Source organism: Lagopus leucura, unplaced genomic scaffold (assembly GCF_019238085.1).
Source record: "Lagopus leucura isolate 7727_CA_CO unplaced genomic scaffold, USGS_WTPT01 Super-Scaffold_739, whole genome shotgun sequence".
In the NCBI taxonomy this organism is placed as follows: Eukaryota; Metazoa; Chordata; class Aves; order Galliformes; family Phasianidae; genus Lagopus; species Lagopus leucura.
In genome coordinates, this window is record NW_024962255.1 from 19,478,774 (window position 1) to 19,494,734 (window position 15,961).

The 15,961-nt window shown below is 40.5% G+C and overlaps 1 long non-coding RNA gene across 3 annotated transcripts in view; it reads left to right on the forward strand.

Annotated features, from left to right (window-relative positions):
- Positions 1-15,961, forward strand: part of LOC122175340 — a 47,020-nt gene that overhangs the window by 6,874 nt on the left and 24,185 nt on the right. The window contains exons 2-7 of one of the 3 annotated variants that reach the window (XR_006177387.1): positions 427-516; positions 1,454-1,489; positions 5,246-5,366; positions 7,655-7,797; positions 8,553-8,693; positions 14,254-14,383. This is a non-coding gene — a long non-coding RNA (uncharacterized LOC122175340). Of the gene's footprint in view, positions 1-426; positions 517-1,453; positions 1,490-3,636; positions 3,723-5,245; positions 5,367-7,654; positions 7,798-8,552; positions 8,694-14,253; positions 14,384-15,961 lie in introns of those variants that run through there. The other 2 variants (XR_006177386.1, XR_006177388.1) reach the window with 2 other exon arrangements.

The window sequence follows — 15,961 nt, forward strand, 5'->3', positions numbered from 1 at the left end:
ACATGATGTTGTTTAGAATATCACCTAATTTCATTTTAAAATTGATGCTGATGGGGAGTTTGCTCTAGCAAATTGTCTCAGCAATTCAGACTGTCAAAGATCTTGCCACACAGATAAGCTTATGGTCCCCCTGTTCTCCCATGTGGGTACTGACAGGCTGCAGTCACTGTACCGTGGGATCACAGGCAGATGGGAGCAGTGGGACCTCACCCAAGTCCTGTGCTCAAAGCAGGGCCACTCCAAGAAGGTTGCCAAGGACTATGTCCAGTCTGGATTTGAATGTCTCCAAGGATGGAGACTCCAAAATTCTCAGGGCTAGTGTTTGATTACCATACGGTGAAAAACTTGCGTCTTGGATTGTTTTGGGGTTTTTTTTAAATTATTATTATTATTATTATTGTTTAAAGGGAATTTTATGTATTCTAGGTTTTGCCCTTTGCTTCTTGTCCTGTCAGTGTCCTGTCACCACAGAGAGAGTCTGGTTTATTTTCTTTTGCTCCCCCTGACCACCACCAGGTATCTTTAAACATTCATGTTCATTACTCCTAATGGTCTCATATTATTTATAGAACCCATTTTTTCCCTCCTAAGTGGCTACAGACTGTCTGCTTCCATTTTGGAAAAATTATTTCATTTGCAAATGTGCATTACATTAATCATTCAACTTGCCAGTTCATACAGGTTAATTTGTAACAGTAGATTGGACACTTTACAGTATATTGGTTCTCAGCCTTCACTGTAGATTTTCTTAGTAACTTTAGATAACTCGTGTATGTGGAAGGCTTTTGCTCTGAAGGCAGTATTTCCACATAGCATAACAAGGGAGAACAAAGGACATGGAAGAGGTAGACAGGAAGAGGTACTGTTTGGATATCCTAATTGGGTCAGATTTGGAAGTTCATAACAATTTGCAGTTGATTACTATTCTTATTTTTTACTTCTCTGTCTAACACTGAGGTAAGAGTAGATTTTACTTGCAAGATCTGGCAAAGGGTTGGTTACTGCTTATTAATAGAGCTCCCTTATTCAAATGAGAGATTAAGATAGAAGTAAATTGACAGTCTACCCACAGTTGCACTTTGCAGTTCCTAATGTAGTACATGAACAGGAATAGTTTATTCTATAAACTTGTTCAGGTTCCATCACTCTGTAGACTTTGAATAATCAGGCCAGTGACTCAAGGCAATCCTACTAGAAGATTGAAGCTATAGTTGTGGCTCACAAAAGCCCACTAAAAGTCACGACCAAAGCATGAGTCACTGAAGTGTGAGCACCACGCTCTTCATCCATGCACTGCACTTTTACCTGACTGTGATTTTCTATCAGTGTCAACTTTAAAGGGCCTTGTATCCCAGGAAAAGTTTAGGTATCTCTCATCTACACTGTGAGCTGCTAATATGCAACCTTAGGTCATTGAACTCCACCTGAACCTTATTTATTTTTACTTCTGCAGAGATGACATGAATTATCCTTCTGACACTGGATCTGAGTAAGTAGATGCACTCCATGTGATCACATTGCTTCTATTGCAGGAGGCAGATGTAGACTTCAGCACTTCCTCTCAGTATATCTGTCTGTTCCTATATATATCACTGCATGGCATGGATAACATCCTTGCAAAGGCCATCGTGGTCATGTGAGGAAAGGATCATGTCACTTGAGAATAAGTGCTTAGAGGTGAATTACTTCCAGAGAGTAGAGAGTCCACGCGGATTCACAGTTGAGCAAAGCTTGCAAGTATTACCTGAAAAAATTGAATGAGTTGTATGTGGACTATTATACATAAATTGCAGTATATGGATCCCAAAAATATGGAATATTTTGATTCAGACATAAACAGAAGAGAGACTTTACAGATAGAAATCTCATTCAGACACAAATAATGGGCTGATACTGCTTCCAGGCATTCTGAGTGTCTGATTGAGTTTGATTACAGTTCTACAGAGTCAAGGGTTGGCTTCCTTGGTGCTTCCTTTGTGCCATGGAGGATCCATTGGCAACTTGAAGCCTGCTCACTGGGGATTGGGGCTGGCTGTCTGATATTGCAGTTCTGTAGTTGGTGCCTTGTCGTGTGCTTTTATTCCCTAGTAGAATTTGATGGAAAGGAACAGGACAATTCTTTTTCCTGTCCAGAAAGCAGCAGTGTGTGGCTTGTTTCTGTGCTGGCAACTATATGTTGAGCAAATGGAGGAACTAAAACCTTCTTGGAAGTCAGTATAAAGGCTTCATACAACGTGCTGCAACAGTACTCAGCCAGCTGTCAGGGAAGCCCTTATCATCAGCTGTGATGTACTTCAATTAGAAGCCCATCTCAGCAAAAGAAGTGTTCTTCAGAATACAGGGCTGGTTCTCGCAAGAGGGGCAGCTCTTGTTGCTATGTTTTAACCAGGCATACAAGAAATAACGTAAATTTTTCTTTGCAATAATTACTGAAAGGATGGTAACTCAGAAGGTAATAAAAGTAGTGTGACAACAGCAAAGAACATTTCAGAGAGCTTTTATGGCTCTGGCCTGGGAGAAGGGCAGCAGACTCATGGTATATTCACTGTCACTGAACAAAATCCCCATGTTGTTAGGAGGTGCTCAGTATCTGCATCCTATCTCACAAATTTATTTCCTCAAAGCCTGCAGGAAACACCGAGATAGTCAATTCCTCTATGTAACATCTTTGGGTGACATTTGGTAGCAGGGATAAAATGAAAGAAGAGCAAAAAGAAAATGCACTACACCCAGAGACATTTGGGTAGTAGTGACTGAATATGACCAAGTGCAAGGAAACAGCAAGAACTGATCTCTAGAAAACAGAAGGGTCTTATTCAAGCCTGAATGATTTCCATGCCTTTCTTACCATTTCCCTGAGTAGCCACTAGCTTTTCCTTTCATAATTGCTTTTGTGATGCCACAGGAGAGAGATTTCAATCCTGCTGTCAGTGCTGGCCATGGTCAGCCTCATGCAGTCAGCTCACTAACAGCTGCTTCTTAGTTGTGTTTTCTCTGTCGCTGCACAGTTTTCTGCTGCTGTTCATAAGAGATTTGCTGATATTTGTCCCACCTTAAGTAAATAATCTGAACCACTCCGTGTACAAAAAAAAAATATCCAGAAATCTCCATGCCTTCTGGCAGCTTTGAGACTCGATTCATTTACTTCTGCTGCGGGCTGCAGAAAAATAAATTGATCACTGAAAGAAGGCAAAATTGAGCTTTATTTATTTGGTCAAGGTTCAACTTCACCTGCAGCACAATGCAGCCCTTCTCTCCAGAGCTGACTAATATCCACTTAATAACAAGCAGCCTCACAGAGAGCTGTGGAGCAGCACAGTGACACCAGCAATTCTTGGCAAGGTCAACTACTAAGCAAAGAGAGAGAAATATACGAAATGCAGCTTGTGGTGAGAGAAGCTGCAGGAAATCAGAGGGAAAAAAGCAGAAGTTTAATGTAGTCAGAAATACATGGAAACTGTATGAACATTATAAAAAGGAGAAAAATCTAAAAAGGGAGGCAAGAAGGGGAAAAGGCAGTCCAAATAACCAGCAAGTTAGCAAAGAGTGTGCCAAATTAACTGTGTACACAAAGCCTCTGCCAGAGGTGGAAGACCAGAATGCAGTGTTCTTTCTGGTCAGATTCAGTCTAGAATAGTATTGCAGCAGCACACGTGGATAAAGAAATTAACTGGACTAAAAAACTGGACTAGATCCAGTGGCTGCAAAGAGAATACTGCATGGTGAGTAGGAATTCATTTTATTGCTGAGACTTAAGAGGCTCAGCAACATTCTCTGTGTGGTTAGTAATTGCCATCTGCAGAAAATGGCAAAAAGTAAATCTCAGGAACCTGAAGCACGTGGGATTCATTTGGCTTTGAGAAAACGGTTGGTAAATGATAGCAGACTGGAATCTTGATGGCTGCAGGGTCTTTTATTTATAGTCCAATCATTTGATTTAGTGTTTGAACTGTAATTAAAGATGCACCTTTTACACAACTCCGGCAAAACACACAACTCATTTCTCAGTCATTTTGTTAAAGGCAATTAGGCAAACTGCTCACAGCTTTTCCAAACATCCCGGAACAAACATTCTTTAGAAATAATGAGCAATACATGGAGAAGCGGACCTGCAAAAAATAGCCATGCATGTTGCTGGTAATATTTCAAGTAAGTTAGGAGCTGCAGTCATTACTTCTCATTACTAATATGATGAGAGTAAGAATTAAAATGCCAAAAGTAATTTACTTTTTGGGAAAAAAAAAAAAAAAATCCACCAGGCAGAAAGACAAGAAAAGATTTGCCAGGCTAATTTTAGCAATCCTGGATTACTTATTAAGAGCTAGGCACTCTGGGCATGGCTGAGCAAGGCATTTTCTATGGCAGCTCTGTGAAACCCTCACCCTCTTCCATCCAGTTAATGGTCACGGCTACTTCTAGGCAAATTTCAACTTTTGGGCTGTAGAAACTACAGTGCTTACATTACCTGGAGGTGCCCTACCCATCATGGCTTAATATACATAATTTCAGATAATTAAAGGGTACTTTATGAATGTATAGTTAATAAACTGAGAATAAAGAAGGGTGTGTTTCCCATATAGTGAAACTTATGTGTTTACAAACTGTGTTTACATGTAGGTGACCTTACTGAGCAGAAGGGACAGCTGACATTTCTGCATAATTTTACCACACAAGCACTGAACTGAGTAGTTTGCAAGTGCTGCACACATACGGCAGCAATTCCATATTTTTCTGTTTTGACATATTCATGTGTATATGTAATCATGTCCATAAGAGCATACAAGCTATTGCTGAGTATTTGGAGTGTATTCTTAATAAGGCATTTAAAAACAGACTAGAGAGAAAAACAAACTGCAGTACTTTCATATGTTCTGATGTGAGCATCTACTAAGTACAGATAATTTCAGGCAGGCTATTAATCCCTGCACCATGCAGTCTCCTGTCACAAAATTCAGAAAGATCCAGAAACAACAATATTTTGAAGCAGAGAGAAATGCAAAATGAACTCAGTATTTCAAAATCCTCCAGAGAAAACCCATGCCCCTCTTTTTCCTGTTACTGATCTGCTAGTGTTCCTTTTGCCTTACACATATTAAAACTTCAGAAGGAAGGTATGGTATATACTGCTGGAAGCAAAGAGTCTGTATCAAGGAGATGTTTGTTAGAATATATTCAGTAGATGTATGACATGGAAACTTTTTAATTCTAAGGAAAATGAAGTATCTGCTTTGTTTTATACCTGCAGTGTTGATGCAAGAAGCCTGGACTGGGAGAACAGAAGGTATTATCTCCTTTCCCAGCTCCAGATAATGCCCAAGCAAAAAATGCCAGCAAGTTCAGCTGCAGAAGCACTAGCACTGCCAATGGTAAGCAAGCCTAGTCATAAGTGATGTTATGATCTGTCTCAGGACAGCCCTGTTCTAAAAATTACAGAATGATGAATTGTGAGATTTTAAATTAAAAACAAACAAACAAAAAACCCAGACAGTTTTAGAGCTGATCACTGAGCTTAAAGAGGGCTCTGTGCAGGAAAACTGTTCACACCTAAGTGTATTATTTAATTATTTGCCTGTATTTTCAGAGACATCTATGCCATAACAGATGCTCTTTAACTATAACACATCCTGTGGAAGTTTATTGTTTCTCCAAAGGTTTTGGAACACTTACCATATTCATTGTGATGTCTTCTCCTTGCAATTGAATGCAAATAGGCAAAGTTTAAGAAGCAGATTCAGTCTTAAATGAGAACATCTTGCCTTCTGTTGATTAGCCAGCATTGTAGTACTGTTTACAATGGGTTTTAATTGGGTTGCATCTGTTTCTCTTAAAAAACAAACCTGAATATTTATCATTGAAGCTCTTGGGAGCTATATTAAATAATAGTGCAGTTTATATAAATCACTAATAAGTACACTAATAAGTTACAATAAGTATTTATACCAAATAGAACATAAAAGTACCCTAGAGGCTAGGTTCACTTTATATAAACACATCTTAGAAAATATTAATTTGATAGACTGAGACAGCCCTAAGCAGTAAATATATATTTGAGAGAACTGCTGTACACTCTCCAAACTCACCCCATTTGTACAGCACGCATCATTTGTTCCTAACTAAATCTGCTTGTAAGTTCCCCTAAGCACCAGTATTATTTATCTAACATTTCCTGTCCTGTAGCAGAAGATGGGAATCAAGTTGACCAAAAATCTTGTTAATGAGAAGTTACTTGCCATACCATGTTAAGATGGCAGAACATTTTATACACTTGCATTACTCTACTTTTTTTTTTTTTTTTTCCCAAAAAAAATTTCCTGATACGTGAAGCAATTTCACAGAGAATGACAAAGCACAGTGTGAGGACTAGCAGCTGATGGTATTTGGGTATAGCAGCTGATGGTAAATGGTATTTGGGCTCTGAGTACCCAAATACCACTGCATCTAGTTTTATATATGTTTAAATACAACTGCATCTAGCTTTAGTGACACAGTCTGTGGGAAAGAGCAGCTCTTTTAGGACTTTCACTATTTTGTGATGAGGGCAGTGATTGATCTACACTGAGACTGGGGTTTTCTTCCTGATATTCTGACGTCCAAATTAAGCTGAACTGTCCTTGGTCATGTTCTGTGCCTCTATAACAGTTTAACAACAGTCTTAGCAAATTTACTTAGCCCAAATAAACCCAAATTCCTGAGAATGTGTTGGGTTTGCTGGTTTGCTGAATCCGTGTTTTTATTAAAATGTTTATTTTGGTACTTTTCCCATTGGCTAGACGGCTCTTAATACTTTTTCACTTCATTGCTCATTTGCTACTGCTATGCACATAAATCAATGATGGAATTGTATCCTCCCTACTGTGACTTTTTTTAAATATATCTGGTCTATACAGGATAAATTCAAGCCAGTGGTGGAACCTGTTCACCCCTTCCCTCCGCCTACAAGTGGGACATAACAATAATGAATTCTTAAGGGAACTATCCAGATTAATGTTTCTCAAGAAACGAGTCATATCAAAGCAATTCACTGAATGCTGCTGTCTCACAGGACACTTCTTGAGTTTCTCTCCAGAGAATAAATGTTTCTAGTGGAGTAGCATATAAGTGTTTTTATTAGTAGAATTCACAGGAATTCACTCCCTTAATAAAAGCAAAAAAGCAGAACAACGTAACAGTGCATCTGGGATTCAGTGAATGCAGAGATTGAGTTTTGTGTAGTAGACATTAGGGATACTCAGGGCAATTTTTCAGAAGAGAGGCATAAAGAAGAACCAGAGCTCACACACTGTCTATGGTGGGTTCCAAAATTCTGCCTTCCCACAGAAATTTACTAATGACTTGTATGTGTTGCAGTCTTCTGCAAAAAAGCTTTGGCAAGCTTTTGGTCTGTGACTTCCACTGACAACTTATTCCTAGACTAAGTCTGCTTAATTTGACAGCCTTTTCATCTGAACTGTGCAATGCTAACTCATGATGATGAGATTGTTATGTAGGGTGGGTAGTCTGTATGCAGCTAGGCTTGATGTGGTGAAGAAAGATGGCAAGCTAGCCCATTTAGAGCAGGTTCTGCCCTCTATGGTCTTCCAACTAGCATATCCCAAGATGCTTTGCAGGTAGAAATCAAGTCATCTGTTAACTGAAAAAAACCCATACCTTCTAGCACTAGAAATGGGATTGTGATGTTGAGCTCTGACATGGATAACATGGAGTCCTTCTCCTCATGGAAGTGAAGCTGAAGACAGAGTGTTTCTAATGCAGCTCCAGCACAGAAACCTCCCATTGAACACATCTCTTGGGCTGGAGGTAAGCAAGGTGTCTGACACCTCTGATAATTCATCTCAGCTCTTAAACTGTGGTGGTGGTTTTGGGTTTGGGTTGTGGAAAACTCTTTTCAGCAGTTCTGAGAGATTAGACGTGACTCCCAGATTCCAGAAGCACCCAGAGCACAAAGGGCAGGCTGGCAAAGCCTCAGGCCCATCATTTTTCCAAAATTTAAGGCTAGAAATACATTTGCCTTCTAACTCTGCAAATTGTATTTGCTCCTCGTGCTCTTTGTATCTCTACTTTCAAACCCACAACCTGACCCGATGTATTTTAGGCACTTGTGATTTTTGTGCCATAAAGGGACCTGGCAAAAGGCCTGCACCCCACTTCCTTCTCTCTTTGTGAGCTCTGGGCAGCCTCACATAGCAATGGTGCCTAATGGTTTCACTTTATGTGCTCTACTGTGTAGGCCTGAGTAAGGCTGGGGCTCCAGCTGAGCTCAGGAAAGGGCTAAAAGACAAGCTAGATGGTCAGAAACATCCCCCGAGTAGTCTATACACCAACTGCCCTGTAATTTCAGAGCAGCCCACTCTGCTGCTCAAAGCAGCTCCTCACCTACCTGAGTTCTTATACTGGGGATAAAACTGGAAGGCACAAAGCTGATACAGTCTATATCTGTCTCTCTTCAGCCTCCCTTAAAATTCCTGGGAAGCTCTGTGGGGTACAGCCATCTGATAGAGATATTTCTTCCTCATTATGTCACGTTCTTGTAATTTTGCTGCTTAATTATCCAGGATAAGGATGAGGTGGGGATAACATAGAGAAAGTAAAAGAATCACAATACAAAACGCTTCTATTTGCCTACAAGAAGATCCTGAGTGTGTTCACGTTTGCTATCAGCTTCCTAAAGAAAAGAGGAAGAGCTTTAAATCAAGGTAAGTAGAGCTGTCTCAGGTGAGCATAAAGCATTTTCTATTCTATAATACAGGCATTAGATGAAAGCAACCCCAGAGCTGGGTGAGTGTATGTAACTGTCAGATGATGCCCCATTTTTACATTAAAAAGCAGACACCATTCATTGACAATGAAGCTGGAACATTGCTTCATAAGGAAGTGTAGGGCTCCTGCGGGATCCTCCTGGAAACTTGATAGGTGTGTTCTTATGGTACTGCTCGGGGAAGCAAGTTTATGAATCAGTATTTTGCTACATCTGTATCACCAAAATCAGGATAATATATGGCTATGTTTTGCTTCTTATTAGGGAAGATACTTTTGTGGTATCTTGACTATATTTATAACAAGATATTTGACTTTCAAGCATTTCAGAGAGCAATTTTGCCATTTTCTCCATGGAAATCAATATCCATTGAGTATGTACAAGTTATCTATGAATCACCTTTATCTCTTTGTCAAGTATTGTCAGAGGTGTACTCTAATCTTATTACGAATTCACCTTTCATTTGAAAATGAAGAGGTTCGACCACAGGTCAAATGACAGATCCATTGTTGAAATCTAGTGGGAGCTTCATTGCACTGAGTTCCAGATCCAGAGAGGAGTTTTAGCATCAAAATCTCTCTGCCCCTAACTTCATTTAGCTACTGCTTAGTCCTGCAGGCAGGCATAATATACAGCAGCTGCAGTTTCATTGTTAATATTTCTCAATTGTTTAGAATTATGGGACTATAAGTGTCCAGAAATACGTCAGTTGTGACTGAGATGCAGAAACAAGCTTAGGAGGCATCAGATCTGCTGTCACATTCAACTTCCTCAGCACAGTCACTGCAGTCACTGTGCTCTATTCTTTCCCTGTTCAGCATTCAGGTGGTCTCTTCAGTTTACACTAAAAATCCAGCACTTCTTTTCTGACATGCCTTCACAAAATTGTCAGCATTAAAGAAAATATTTGCAGAATATATCATCTTTATACTAGGTAAACAAATAATAAATTGCAATTCTGAAAAATTAGAACATTCATAAAAAATACTGTCCTTATTAGCTCTGCAAGTGCTGTTCAGGGTGTTACATCAAACATATTTAGGAGATAAGGAAAGATTATCCACTTGGCCTTATAAAGCATTGAGAGGACAGCATGTCATTGCTGTAAAATGCTTGATAGGCAAAAGATGCTGAGCATCTCATTCTTAACAGACCACAAACTGGAATGGGTTTCCTGGTTTCATGCTGGCCCTTAACTGACTTGCCCATATAAAATATTGCACAACCAGTAGGCTTTGTTGTGGAAGGTGGGCCAAGGGAAGGCATGGGCAGGGCAGGTCAGTGTGCAGCAGAATGGCCTCCCTGTGCCCACAGCAGTGTTCTACCCTCAGGCTCATAAATAGCTACCCACCTCCATACCAGTTTAAAAAGAAATTAAAAGCAGTTAAATCTTGGAATAAATGTCTTTGACTTCAATTTACATTGCTAATTACTGTAATTTATAACAAATATTAACTAAGCCAACCACACAATTAACTACGCTGGTTCCTTTTACCATATTATCCAGTGCTGTTTTGCTATTGTTTTAATAGATGTGGCAGCTTAACCTCACAGTGGACTCGCTATATACTTTCAGGCTGTTTTGTTCAGATGGCAGATTTTAACTGCAATTAGACTGACATGAGCATGGCACGACTGATACCTTCTTGGCCATCTGCCTCCATCTCCTTCACAGCAAGTAATAATCCAGAAATACATAAGAACTGGCAGTGATTAGAAATGCAGAACAACTGGAAAATAAGGTTTAATTGCTAGTGTTTCAGTGTGCCAAGATAATACCATGAGCACTGACTCATCAGAATAAACTGATTTCTGACTTCAGTGTTGTGTTTTTTGAGAACTGAGAGAAAAATGGTTGACAGGATAGGCAAATGTGAAATTGCTCACAGCATTTAGGCACCAACTCTGCCCTTTTTTAGTGCTTTGATTTGCAGTCTGCAAGTATAATGGCACAGCATATTTCAGGCTACTACAGAAAGCCTTTAGGGACAGTTCCATTACACGATAGCCTGTGATTGTGCAGAGTGAAGATGATGACTCAGGCGTGATGACTGCCAGTATGATATTGATAATGAAATGTTTTGCTGAATCACCTTCAACTCCATCCCCAGTGTCTTTCCAACAGATGGGAGTGTAATTACTGGTGACTCACAGCAGCACATACAGCCTATGCATTTCAGGCAGGATATAAGGTGAGAACAGCTCCGTTGCAAGTTTGAGAATTCAGGAAGTGTGAGGGAAATACTGCACAGTGCTCAAGAATGGAAGAAAGCCTGATCTGGTCATAAAAGAATGGAACTATTTGAGAGAAATGTACTACGTAGGTTGCTCTGAAAATAATGCCTCCAATTAATTTCCACAGAAGCTACAACAGTTAACAGTTAACTCAGTAACTCAGTTACAAAACACTTTTTCAAAATTGTAACCGTTAGCTATGCATTTTCACCAATGATGAACAAGAGCCTGCATGCTGCACCAGCAGAGGTGACCCACTGTCTCCATCACCACTGCTGAAACGCACCACCCACTGCCTCACTGCGCTCACGTCCACTGTTTAGACTCCAGAAATATTCAACAAGCATGAATGAATGTCAATGGTTGCCCTTTTTGTTCTGGATGGAGGAATTCAATGACACTCCTTTGTTTCACACACACTTCCATGTCATCTGCTATTGTGTCAGACTCCTCATCTGCTGCCATCTGTCACATGGCAACATGTAATGGAATAACATCAGGAAGGTTCACCTCTACTGTCATAACACCAACATCCACCTCTAACATCATGGGCCAACACAATAAAATAGGAAGCATTACTTTCAGAGCAGCCTCTGTATTTGGAGCATGTTTGAAGTAGGGTAGGCAATCCAGCTGGTTAGTGCAGGCATGAAAATCAAAAGTGGGTCCTCCTGCTCCAGAAGCAGTCTCTGTACTGAAAGTACATTTGCTAATTATGTTTGAAATGCTCACCTGGCCTGCAAAAACATGAAGATGGGTGAAATGGTTTAGGATGGCCAAACAGTTGTTTCAAATCAGCCAAACCTTCGCATCTCCACCTTCCACTCCATTTCTTGCTAAATTAAATTTAAATATCATTTGTAGCTCTGGCATTTGCTGAATGAAAAGAGTAAAAACTCTGTGAAAATTGGGAGGGATAAAAATACATATATTTCTCAGTTTTGTTTTCAAATCAGTAAAATTAGCCGGAGGCTTTCAGCACTCATCTCCCTGTCACTGGTCCATCTGTTAAATGTAGGAGTAAAATAGCTGTTTAAGAGGAAGCAAATGCTGTCAGCACAACTATTTCAGTGTCTCCTTAGAGCAGAGGAACATTTCCTTCACCAGACTGGGCTGCAGCACAGCCCTTGCTGACCCAGCCATCCCCTAATTCTTGTCTGGTGTTTGGCAGCCAGCGTGGGAAGCAAGGAACTCATGGCAAGCATTAAGGACCGGATGGTGGAAAACATCCAGGGACTCCAGTCCACATTCTTTTTCCCTTTTGTACTGCTTGCCACTTTGGGAGGCAGTCACACAGGTCCCCAATTTACTGCAGGATGGAAACACTTAATTTGAACCATTATGTGATGGGATCCACACTGTCCAGGGAAACCATGTGTTTATAGTGTTGAAAAGGAGTGCCCTTTGGAGAACAACAGCTTATGGAAGATGCTTGAACAGAATGGCTGGAATCCCTCCTGCAGGACTGGCAGTGGTTTAAGGGGAACCACCCTGCAGAGAGCTCTCCAGCAGCAGCGTCAGACCAAGCCTCCTATGTAGACCCACAACAGGCAGACTAAAGCAACAAAAATGATGAGCTGCAAGAGGCTGTGATTTTAAAAAAACAATTGAAAAGAATATGTTGCAAACAACTGCGCAGAGTTGTCTCTATGAAGGAGCACAAATACACAAAATGCTGCAGAGGATCCCTTGCTGTCGTGCCCAACTTGTGACTCAGAGGAGGAAAAGCAAGTAGCTCTGACAAAAACTGAAACCATCAATGAAAGTACAGCCACTGCTGTCTCAAAATTATTTTAAACCTGTGGCAATTGTCCTTGTGGTACCTAAACCATGGGTTCTGTGCCTGTGAATGATACTACTCTAATTCCCAAGAGAACAATATAAAAATAAAGGTAGAATATTAGGAATTTATTCTGGTTTTCAGTCTCGCAGGACAGGTGGTAACCCTGCTGTCTGAGCAGAGCTCCAAAAGTGGGACAGGAGAGCATTTCTGTAAGTAACAGCTTTTCCTGGAGGATTTAAAAAACCTTGGTAAAAAAGAAGAAATGGAAAAGGGTTAGAATGGTGTCTGGAAGGCATCCATTGGCCATTCAGAAAGTGACAGCAGCAGCTGTTAATGATGTTGCTTTAGGAGCAGAGAAAATTCACTTCCCATTCTTTCCACAATTTTTAAGAAACTCAGCTTTGTGCATCAGAATGATCAAGTAAGTGAATACCTCTTACTTTAGTTTTTGGTGTTTTTTTTTTTTTTTTTTGTCAAACTGTTTTGACTGCTAAAAACTGCAGTTAACCATCAATCTATAATCCAGTCTTTTTTCTGGCCAAAAGGGCTACAGATAAAAGTACTTTCCCCTTTTCTCCTGAAATGGTCCAGCAGGCTTCCGTGCCAGATAAAACAAGGCAATGAGAATTTTTCATTCTAGTTAGTAGCCCTAGCTACAAATTGACCAAGTTAGGCTCTTTGGTCAAGCTGCATGTGGAACTTGGAACAGAGGCTTTTATTGCCATGCATGGTGCCCCATCACTATCTCCTCCAACAGAGTGGGCTCTATAGGTAGCCAGAAACACCTCACACCTGCACTGATTCTTGCTTCCTCTAACAAGATCTGTGCTGCTCTCAGTGTTGCCCAGGAATTTCCTACAAGCTCTTGCCCGTTAACATCCAAGCTACCATGAGTGGGAAGTGAATATTGCTCTGCCAGTCTCTGCAAACATAGGTGCAAATTAAGAATTTTTTTTTTTAGAGGATGGGTAAACCTTCATCTACCTTGTTCATTTTCTACAAGCAAGGGCAGCAAGTGCTCCAAGAACATCTCTAAGACACCCATGGATCAAAATACCCAGCATTTTCTCTGCTGATTTCTCTACTGGTGCTTTGGGCTTATGGTTTCAATGGTCCCAGTACAGCTAGGGCGCTAAGATAAGGGCCTATGAAACCTCCCTGCTATTTTACTCTGCAGGGGAGAGGCTTGATTTGGAGGATGAGAAGCACCATTCAGTTATTCAGCAAATAATTACCATGTGTGCCATACAATCAGCATTTGCTACTCCCATTTTCTCAGCTGCTGCTAATGCAGCACTAAGCACTAACCTATCATTCCTAGGTTGACAGAAGGCCCACAGAAGACTAACTTCAGCAGTAACACCTATCCCTTATGCATCATTTTCATCTACTAGCGGAAGTGGCTCTTGGCTCTTGTTCTGAAGACCTATGGGGAGTCCTAACTTGTGTAATCTCAATTTCTGGGTCTCCCTTCAACCAGCAGATGGTTCCTCTGTGGTGGTATTACACATCTGCCCTTCTATCCTTCCTGAGGAAAATGATGACAGACCTCTGAAAATGACACAGTCCAGCAATTTGGATGCCCACAGTCTTCCAGAAGACAACACCAGGTAAGAAAGACTATAGCCTGAAACTCAAGGGCTAGGGAAAATGGCTTGGAAGTTAGTGGTTCCTGACTTTCCTATGCAGAGCAAAACGTAAACGTTTTTACGGCTGTGGTAGCAAAGGTAGTAGCTAGAGATAGGGAGATTGTGTGCTGGTTTCGATTATCCATCTTTGAGGGCAAAAGGAGGCTGGAATTCTTCTAAAGGAAGAATGAAGGTGGGTGGAATATTTGACAAGCTTTTGTCTCTCAAACCTTTGCTGTGCTAGATGGAGTGTTTGAAGGGTATTGATATTCAATATCTGATTGTCACCTGAACGCAGAATTTTTAGTTGTAACCACTGAACTCTGCAGTTCCTGCCTGTTCTTGTAGTGTGTGGCCTTAACATTTTATGGAATGGACCAATCACTGGCTATGGCTGTGCAGAGTAGTGATGGGCTGAGCTACTTTCCTGAGGTCAGTGGTTCACTTCAGGGGTCAGAGCAAAGTCAGAGGTCTGTGTAATGTATCTTGACCTGAGCTGATCCAACTGTAATGAGGTATGTAATTAGTTGAGGAATAGAGCTGTTTGGTTTTTTGTTTGTTTGTTTGTTTTGGTTTTGTTGTTTTTTTAAATCTACATAATTTATTATTTTTTTTTTTTTTCTAACTGTGAAACAGCTGGATGCCTTCAAAGCCTGTCTCCTTATATACTGAATTAGTTCCAGGCACATTGGCTTTCTCTTCTGAGGCCAAGGAAACTGTAGGGAGATTGACAATGGGAAGGCAGGAGACAAAAGGATCTTGCAAAGAAAAGCCTTTAAAACTAAAATTTAAAAATAAAAAGTCCTCACTCTTGAATTTTCCCTTATTCTAGTTGATGATGTTTGCTGTGCATTATGAATTCTTCCTCTCTTTTGAAAAGATTTTTTCTCAAAGGAGGACCAGTAAGACATGTTATTTTAAAAAATGCAACTGTTTGCTCTTGACATGGCTATTTCCCAGATTTGACCTCATGGTTAACTGTGGCTGTAACTGGGGAAAGAGGAGCTTGCCTATGGCAGGAGTTGTGCAGTGTGCAGCAGCAGGAGAGGGGAATTGCTGTGTCGGTCCTATTGCCACCAACTGAGAGTGTAGAAGTACCACTATCATGTTCCAGTGCAAGGTGCAAAATGCTTCAGGGCTGATGGCATCTGAAATGCTATGATGGCGAACTATGAAGAGAAAGCAAAAGCATTTCTCCAGGAACCCTTTTGAAGCAAATAATTTAGCTTCTCAAGGGGTTTTACTCTTCCTCATTTATTTCTATCATAATATAGTAAACTGTAGACCAACTTTTTCTGACTTCTGCTTTCTGGGTTTTGTTTAAGCACTGGTTACTTTCCCTTGAATCAGCTCTGGTTGCTAACTTCTTGTAACCATAACCTTCCTGACAGTGCTGTTAGAAAGCCCAGTCCTGAGCCTCATTCCCCTATGATCAAAGTAAGCTGAGGATTTAATGCACAGCATGTTGCAAAGTTATCCAGAACTGAGTTGGACCCTAGTGCTGCATTCTTGCTTTGCCTCAGCATAATTAACCATGGTATTTTCTACCTTACTCTTCAA